Here is a 7,340-nt window from a genome sequence, read left to right on the forward strand (position 1 = left end):
TCCAAGGTAATTCACTCTGTTTAGGCCGGTGCGATGCAGGAGGTCAGAGTCGGTCCCTCATAACCATATAATCTACAAATCTATCTAGAGTCCCCTACAAGGATTATATTTGTGTGAGCCTCAGTCTGGATCCTTGTCAAATGCTGGATGCTGTTGCCCGATCTTTAGATTGTGTATTAATTATATTGATTACTTAAGAATCCCAAGTTAACACTTTAAGGATTGATAGGATATTCAAAGCTCAATGATGCTTGCTACTCAATGTGGCTGGTTGCAAATGAACCAGACTCCCTGTGATTCTGTGTGCACCCCTACTTCTCTCTATATAACACTCCCAGCGTCCTTCAGTGCATGAACCAAACCGTTGTGTGCCTGGTGCTTTGTATCTATAATTCCAGGTGCACTGACTTTGAGCTGAACTCCAGTGTGTGACTGGAGAATGGAATGTGTGCAATCTCCTGCTCGACCCATCCATTATCCCTAGTCTTCTTCGTAAACAACTATAATTTTAAAATATACACAAATGCACAGAGCAGCCAATTCCTCTCTGACTCAGCCCAGAGCCCAAGAGTTCTCATCTCCCTTTGGGAAGGTCTGATAATTACTGTTTACTCCTCAAGCTGGATAAAGAACACATGAGCATGTACAGGTTTTTCTCCAGCCTGTTTATGTTAAGATGCCACTTCTCTGCTAGACGCTGGGCGAACCCCTCTGGGATTGCACAAAGCTTTATTATGAATGGTGTCCGTGTGGGTTGTTGCTGCAGATGCTCTGATGAGAGAGGTGTGAGACCTGCCTACCTGAGTGGGAATTCCAGAAGACACCTCCATCTCAGGATTCACAGGTACCCATCCCTTGCTGAGGAGCTCACCTGCTGAACAAACCCAGTGCAATGTGGTTTGATGGGTTAAAGAATAGGTTGGGGTCCTTTCTGCTCTGCACAGTCATTAAACATCCTAGGGCACTTTTCACAGGGAATGAGTTTTCTCCAATATCATGGACCAAAATGTCCCTCTTTGCTATGCCCCCACCTCCCGGCTGATGGCCTCCAGACCCAAGGCAGCTGCATTTCAGTGGCCCAGTTGATCCTTCAGAATGGTAGGTGTTAGTAGATGGACAAATTAAGTTCAAATTCTGAGGCCATGGCCCATAGCTTGTTCAGGCCCCACTCAAACAAAACTGCCCTTGGAGTAAGAACTGAGTAAAGAACACAGGAGCCAGCTGTGAGTTAATGCACAGAGACTGTCACCTCCTCCTCTTGCATCTCAGTGCTCTGGCTATTCCGTGGGGAAGAGGATGTTCCCTGACTTTTTATCTGCCGGAGAGCTTGGAGGTACTGGGGCTCCTCCCTGGAATAATTCTAAAAAAAATTCAACATGGTCAAGACATCCTCTCCTAGTTTCATTCTAGAAGCCAGCTGAACTGGTATGCATCGAACTTTTTTAAAAAATGTTCAGCATGAAAAATATCTGTTCAAATGGTTAAAGATCGGCAAACTTATAAGCCACTGAAAATGAAGTCACCTAATGGAAGGTGTCAGACAGACTTAACTCACGGTGGTGCCACCAGCACCACCTAAGGGGCCCATCCATTTGTGAATCCCATTCAGCTGAGCGAGTCGCTCCAATAATATCACAGGCAAGGAGTTCCACGGGCCAAATATGGATTATGTAAACAGATTTATTTTATCAATTTTATATGTTCAGTTTTTTAGTGCAACTGAATGTTTCCTTGTTCATGTGTTTTGAAAGAGTAAATATAAATACCTGATCTCCTTTCTTTATTGATAGATTTATAGGGTTTAAGTTCAGAAGGGACCATAAGATCATCCAATCTGACCTCCTGTATAACACAGGCCATTACATTTCACCCAGTTACCCCTGTATTGAGCCCAAAAAATTGTGTGGGACTAAAGCTTGGTCTACTGTAAGATTTTACATGATAGAATGATACAGCTACAGGGTTAGAAGGACCCCACAAGGGTCACCTGGTCTAAGCCCCTGCCAGGATGCAGGATTTCTTGTGTTCATTCAACACAGCTAGTTATCCAGTCTCCTTGTGACACCCTTCAATGAAGGAGCTTCCACAACTTCTCTACCCATCTGTTCCATTGTCCTCCTGTTCTTACAGTTAGGAAGTTTTTCCTGATATTTTATCTAAATCTGCTCTGCTGTAGCTTGAAACCATTGCCTCTTTCCCTGTCACCAGAGAGAACCAATTTTCTCTATATTTTTATTACAGCCTTTCAACTATCAAAAGTCTATTATCATGTCCATCTTTAATCTCCTCTTTTCCAAAATAAACATACCCTGTTCCTTCAGCATTTGCTTGTATGGCTTGCATACCTTTTATCATTGTCTCTCATCTCTGGATCCTTTCCATTTTCTCTACATCCTTCCTATACATTGGTGACCGAGACTGGACACAGGATTCCATCTGAGGCCTAACCAGCGCGGAGTAGAGAGGTACTATCACTGCCTGTGACTTGCATGGTACGCTTATGCTAATGCGTTGCCATTTTTTGCAAGAGCAAAAACATCCACATCTCTGAGAGATGCAACTGTACCAACCTAACCGCAGTGTAGACAGCATGAGGTAGATGGAGGAATTCTTCCAACGACCTTGCTACCACCCCCTGGGGAGGCTGACAGGAGAACCCCTGCCATTGGTGTAAGCAGTATCTACACTCAAGAGCTATGGCAGCACCACTGTAGCGTTTTAAGTGTAGACAGGCCCTCAAGCAGATCTTCCAGAAAAGCATCCAGTCTGGATCTGCTGACATGGAGAGTTGGAGAATCCACCAGTGCCCTTTCCAGTGTGTCCAAATGGTTAGCCACCCTCAGTGCTAAGCATTTGGCCCTTATTTCCATCTGGAATTTGTCTGGCTTCAACTTCCAGCAGTCGAGCCTTGCTCTGCCTTTCTGCATTAGGTTAAGGAGCCCATTATTACCCCCAGTTTTCTCCCCATGAACATCTCACTTGATCATCTTTTTGATAAGATAAATGAAGCTCTTTAAGTTTGTCTCATTGTCCAGCCTCAAATTATTTTTGTGTCTCTTTTCTACACCCTCTTCAAGTGTTCAACATCCTTTTTGAAATGTGGACCTCAGAACTGGACACAGTTCCAATGCCATGTGCAGAGGTATGCAATTTACCGCTCCCCTGTTTATGCATCCAAGGGTCACATCAGCCCTTTTGGCCACAGCATCGTTCAGGGAGCTCGCGATGAGTTGGGTGTCTACAGTGACCCCTGCATTCTATTCATGGTCCCTACATTCCATAATAAAGTGTCGTAGTCTGTGGGTTGAGCCTGTATTCTCTGTTCCAGTGGGATAAATTTGCATATGACTGTATTAAAACATTTTGTTTGTATGAGCCCAGCTCATCAAATAGGCTGGATCAATTGGTATTTCTGCCCTGGCCTCTTCATTGTAACTCTCTGCCAATCTTTGGGTCATCCACCAATGTAATCTACTGTGATTTTCTGTTTCCTTCCACGTCATTGATGAAACTATTGAATAGCATTGGGCCTACAATTGATCCCTGGAAAACCCGGCTAAAAACACCCCCATTCACTCAAAATGGCCCATTAACAACTGCTTTCTAAGATCTCTCAGTTAGCTAGTTTTCAGTCCATTTTACATATGCTCTACTGATATTGAAAAGTGTTCATTTTTATCTGAATATTTTCCCCTACTAAATCAAATGCCTCAGAGAAATCAAAGGCTATTGCATCTGTGTGGTTCCCTGGATCACCCAAATGGTATTCTTATTAAAGGATGAATTCAGCTTTTATTTAGCAAGACCTGTGTGTTATGTTTTCCATAAACCCTGTTGTTGACTGGCATTAATTATATTCTTACAATATTTTTAACAAGACCAATACCAGCTTTTCCATTGTTTCTGAACTTTGTCAAATCTTTTTTAACTTTCCCTTTATTATTTTTATTATTTATGTTTAATGCAGTGCTGTCCTGTATTTTCTTTTTGTTGTCGTTTTGGCTCTGCTACTGCCTGACTGCATACTAGTTGAGAATAAGATGTGCGGTTGATCAGTCAGTTCATAACTCTGGTGTTCAAAACTCTAAGGTTCCACCTTAGATACTGCTTAGCATCCTCCTTGACTGTTAATGGACTGGAAAGTGTTTCATCACGTCATGTGATATGAGTACCTCATACTGCTTCTTTCCAAATCCAGAACAAAAATATTTCTTGAAAAACATATACCTTTCCTGCAACATTAACAAGCTTCCTTTGTCCCTCTAGGAATTGGCTGAAACCTTTTTCTAGGATTTCTTTCGTTCCTAATATACTGAATAACCTCCATTTACCTGCCACACATGGATTTTTCTCGGAGGTTTTTAACATCCCTTATCAATGTTTATAACTTCTGATTTGTGTTGTTGGCCATCTATTTTCCCTTTAGTTTTATATTGCTCCTCCTTCCCACAATTATTGAGTTCACTTTGTCACTGAACTGAGTTTAGTACAATGCGTCCACTTTCTTGACTGTAGCTTTTTAGCTATCTAATAAACTCTTGAATAACTCCCAATTTTCATTCCTATTTTTTGTCTAATTTTTTTCTTCCAATCAGTTTTGCAGATAATTTGCCTCAGCATTGGTGAATTAGCCCTTTCAAAGTCCTAAGTGTCTATCGATATTACTGATTGGGAACTGTTCTCTATTTGTCCATTTGAATGTAATCAGTTCCATTGTTTACTTTGTTCTCCTCTATCATATGTCCCCTTCTTTGTCTCTTCTCTAAACTAAACATTCCCAGACTTTTCAGTCTGTGCGCATATGGCATTCTCACAGCAATCTCCCCCATTCTCACAGCCTGTCTCAGAAACCCCCTTTCTATCTGCTAAATCCTTAATAGAGATTGGGTGACCAAAACTGATCACATCTCCAGAGCAGGTTATTCTTCATCCCCTTCCTCAGCCATCTGAACATTGTCTTTGTTTTAACCACTGCTGCGAATGAGCAGGTGTTTCCAAGGAGCTGCTATCAAAGTCCCCCAGGTCTTTTCACTGAGGTGTGTTTTAGTTGGGATGTTTCCCCTGGCACATCTCTTCAAAAAGGTTTGGGTTTTTTTTAACTTTCAGATTTTGAGGAGCCCGGCAAATGGGGAACTCCCTACAGTATGGGTCCTCTAGCCTGCATTTCATTGCATTAAGGAACAATGGTAAGTAACCAGAAGTCATGTTTCCTGATGGTGACTATTAATATCCCACACCATGACATGTAAGAATTATTGATGTATGAAGCACCATCCAAAATGGAATTGGCATTAGTAGGTTCAGGTGTTCATAATTCATTTATCTGAATAATGAAAATGTCATTTATGAGTGTGTGAAGAGCGACCGATCTGCTTCCCCCATGAGAACAGTCTCCAGTAGTGCATGTAGTGACTCATATTAACATTTTATCTCCATCCAGGCATTTGTAATGTGACCATCACCTTAGAACTTGGGCACATACAGGAAATCAGGGGAATGTACGGTACATGCAGGAGACACCGTTCTGCCTACATTTGGACACCTTCTCCCCTACTCCATGTCAGATTCCAACACAACCGACTTCACCAACCCCTCCACCTTCATCCTGCTGGGCATTCCTGGCCTGGAGGCTGCCCATATCTGGCTCTCCATCCCCTTCTGCACCATGTACATCATAGCTGTCTTGGGGAACTTCACCATCCTGTTCATTGTGAAGGTGGAGCCAAGCCTCCATGGGCCCATGTACTATTTCCTCTGCATGCTGGCCATCACTGACCTGGTCCTGTCCACGTCCACCCTGCCCAAAATGCTGAGCATCTTCTGGTTCAATTCCAGGGAGATTGATTTCAGTGCCTGCCTCACCCAGATGTACTTCATTCACTGCTTCTCAGTGGTGGAGTCTGGGATCTTTGTGGCCATGGCCTTGGATCGCTACGTGGCCATCTGCCATCCCCTGAGACATTCCACCATCCTGACAAACACCGTGGTGGCCAAGATCAGCCTGGCCGTGGTGCTGCGTGGGAGCATACTTGTACTGCCCTATCCCTTCCTGGCGAGGGGGTGGCCATATTGCAGAACCAACATCATCCCCCACTCATACTGCGAGCACATAGCCGTGGTGAAATTGGCCTGCGCCATCATCCGCATCAGTAGTTACTACGGCCTCTTTGTGGCAATGTTGGTGACTGGTCTGGATGTGTTTTTTGTCACCATGTCTTATACCCAGATTCTCAGGGCCATCTTCAGCCTCCCCACAAAGGACGCCCGGCTCAAGACTTTTGGGACCTGCAGCTCCCATCTTTGTGCCATTTTAGCCTTTTACATCCCAGCTCTCTTCTCCTTCCTCACACACCGGTTTGACCACAATGTGCCCCTGCATTTCCATGTTATCTTTGCCAACCTGTATCTCCTGGTGCCCCCCATGCTAAACCCCATTATCTATGGGGTGAGGAACAAAGAGATCAGGGGCAGGCTGCTCCATCTCTTTACTCATAAAAGGACGTAATTTTTTTTTCTCCTGGTGCTCTGGCTCTCAGACTGAGCTCTCTGCAGAGCTGGCTGGTGACTTGGTGCTGGACCCTCTTCCCTGAATCACTGACTGGACAGTTAAAGAGACATTAAACTCTTTTCTGAACTTACTGTGGTGTCAGTGTTATAAACTGTGGAATTGGCCTCTGTACAACTCATAGGGTTTCCACCTTTCTAATTGCTGGGAACAGGAACCTTGAGACTCTGCCCTCTGCCCCACCTCTTCCTCCAAGATCTTGCCCCGTCCCATCTCCTCCCCCAAATGCCCCACTCCCTGTGCCACCTAGTCCTATCAAGGCCCAGCTCCCTTCTCCACCTCCTCCCCCAGGGCCCGTCCCTGTTGCACACCCTTCTCCTTACCTCCCTCATCACTTTCTGGATCATCTCCACCTCCCCTCCTCCTCACCCCACCTGGGGTCCCTCTGCTCTGGGGTTGGGACAGGAGCTACTGCAGCCTGATGAGGAGCCTGGCTGCAGGTAGGAGACGGCCCTGGATGAGCAGGGATGTTGTGAGTTAATGGCCTGCTGCCTCCCACTGTTATGCATTAACTGAACACTGCCAGGTTCCCTTTTCGACCAGACTTTCTTGTTCAAAACTGGGCACCGAGACACAGAAGGAAAAAAAAAACAAAAACAACTGTCTGGGTAAAACCCAGATGGGTAGAAACCATGTTAATTCAAGTTTGATTGAATTAACCTTATGTCTTTGGGCTTTTCCTGTAGTCTTTGCTCATGCTAAGAGGCAGGAGGCTGGGGCAGCAGCATCTGTCTATAAATAGGTTGGTCATTAAAGACTATCAGCACCTAATGAG

General features: G+C 44.5%; 1 pseudogene; it reads left to right on the top strand.

The window, feature by feature from the left end:
• The first annotated feature begins 5,507 nt into the window (after positions 1-5,507).
• LOC144277725 (olfactory receptor 52R1-like) lies at positions 5,508-6,505 on the top strand (annotated as a pseudogene).
• Positions 6,506-7,340: the final 835 nt, after the last annotated feature.

The sequence above is a fragment of the Eretmochelys imbricata genome, chromosome 1 (genome assembly GCF_965152235.1).
Source record: "Eretmochelys imbricata isolate rEreImb1 chromosome 1, rEreImb1.hap1, whole genome shotgun sequence".
Lineage (NCBI taxonomy): Eukaryota > Metazoa > Chordata > Testudines > Cheloniidae > Eretmochelys > Eretmochelys imbricata.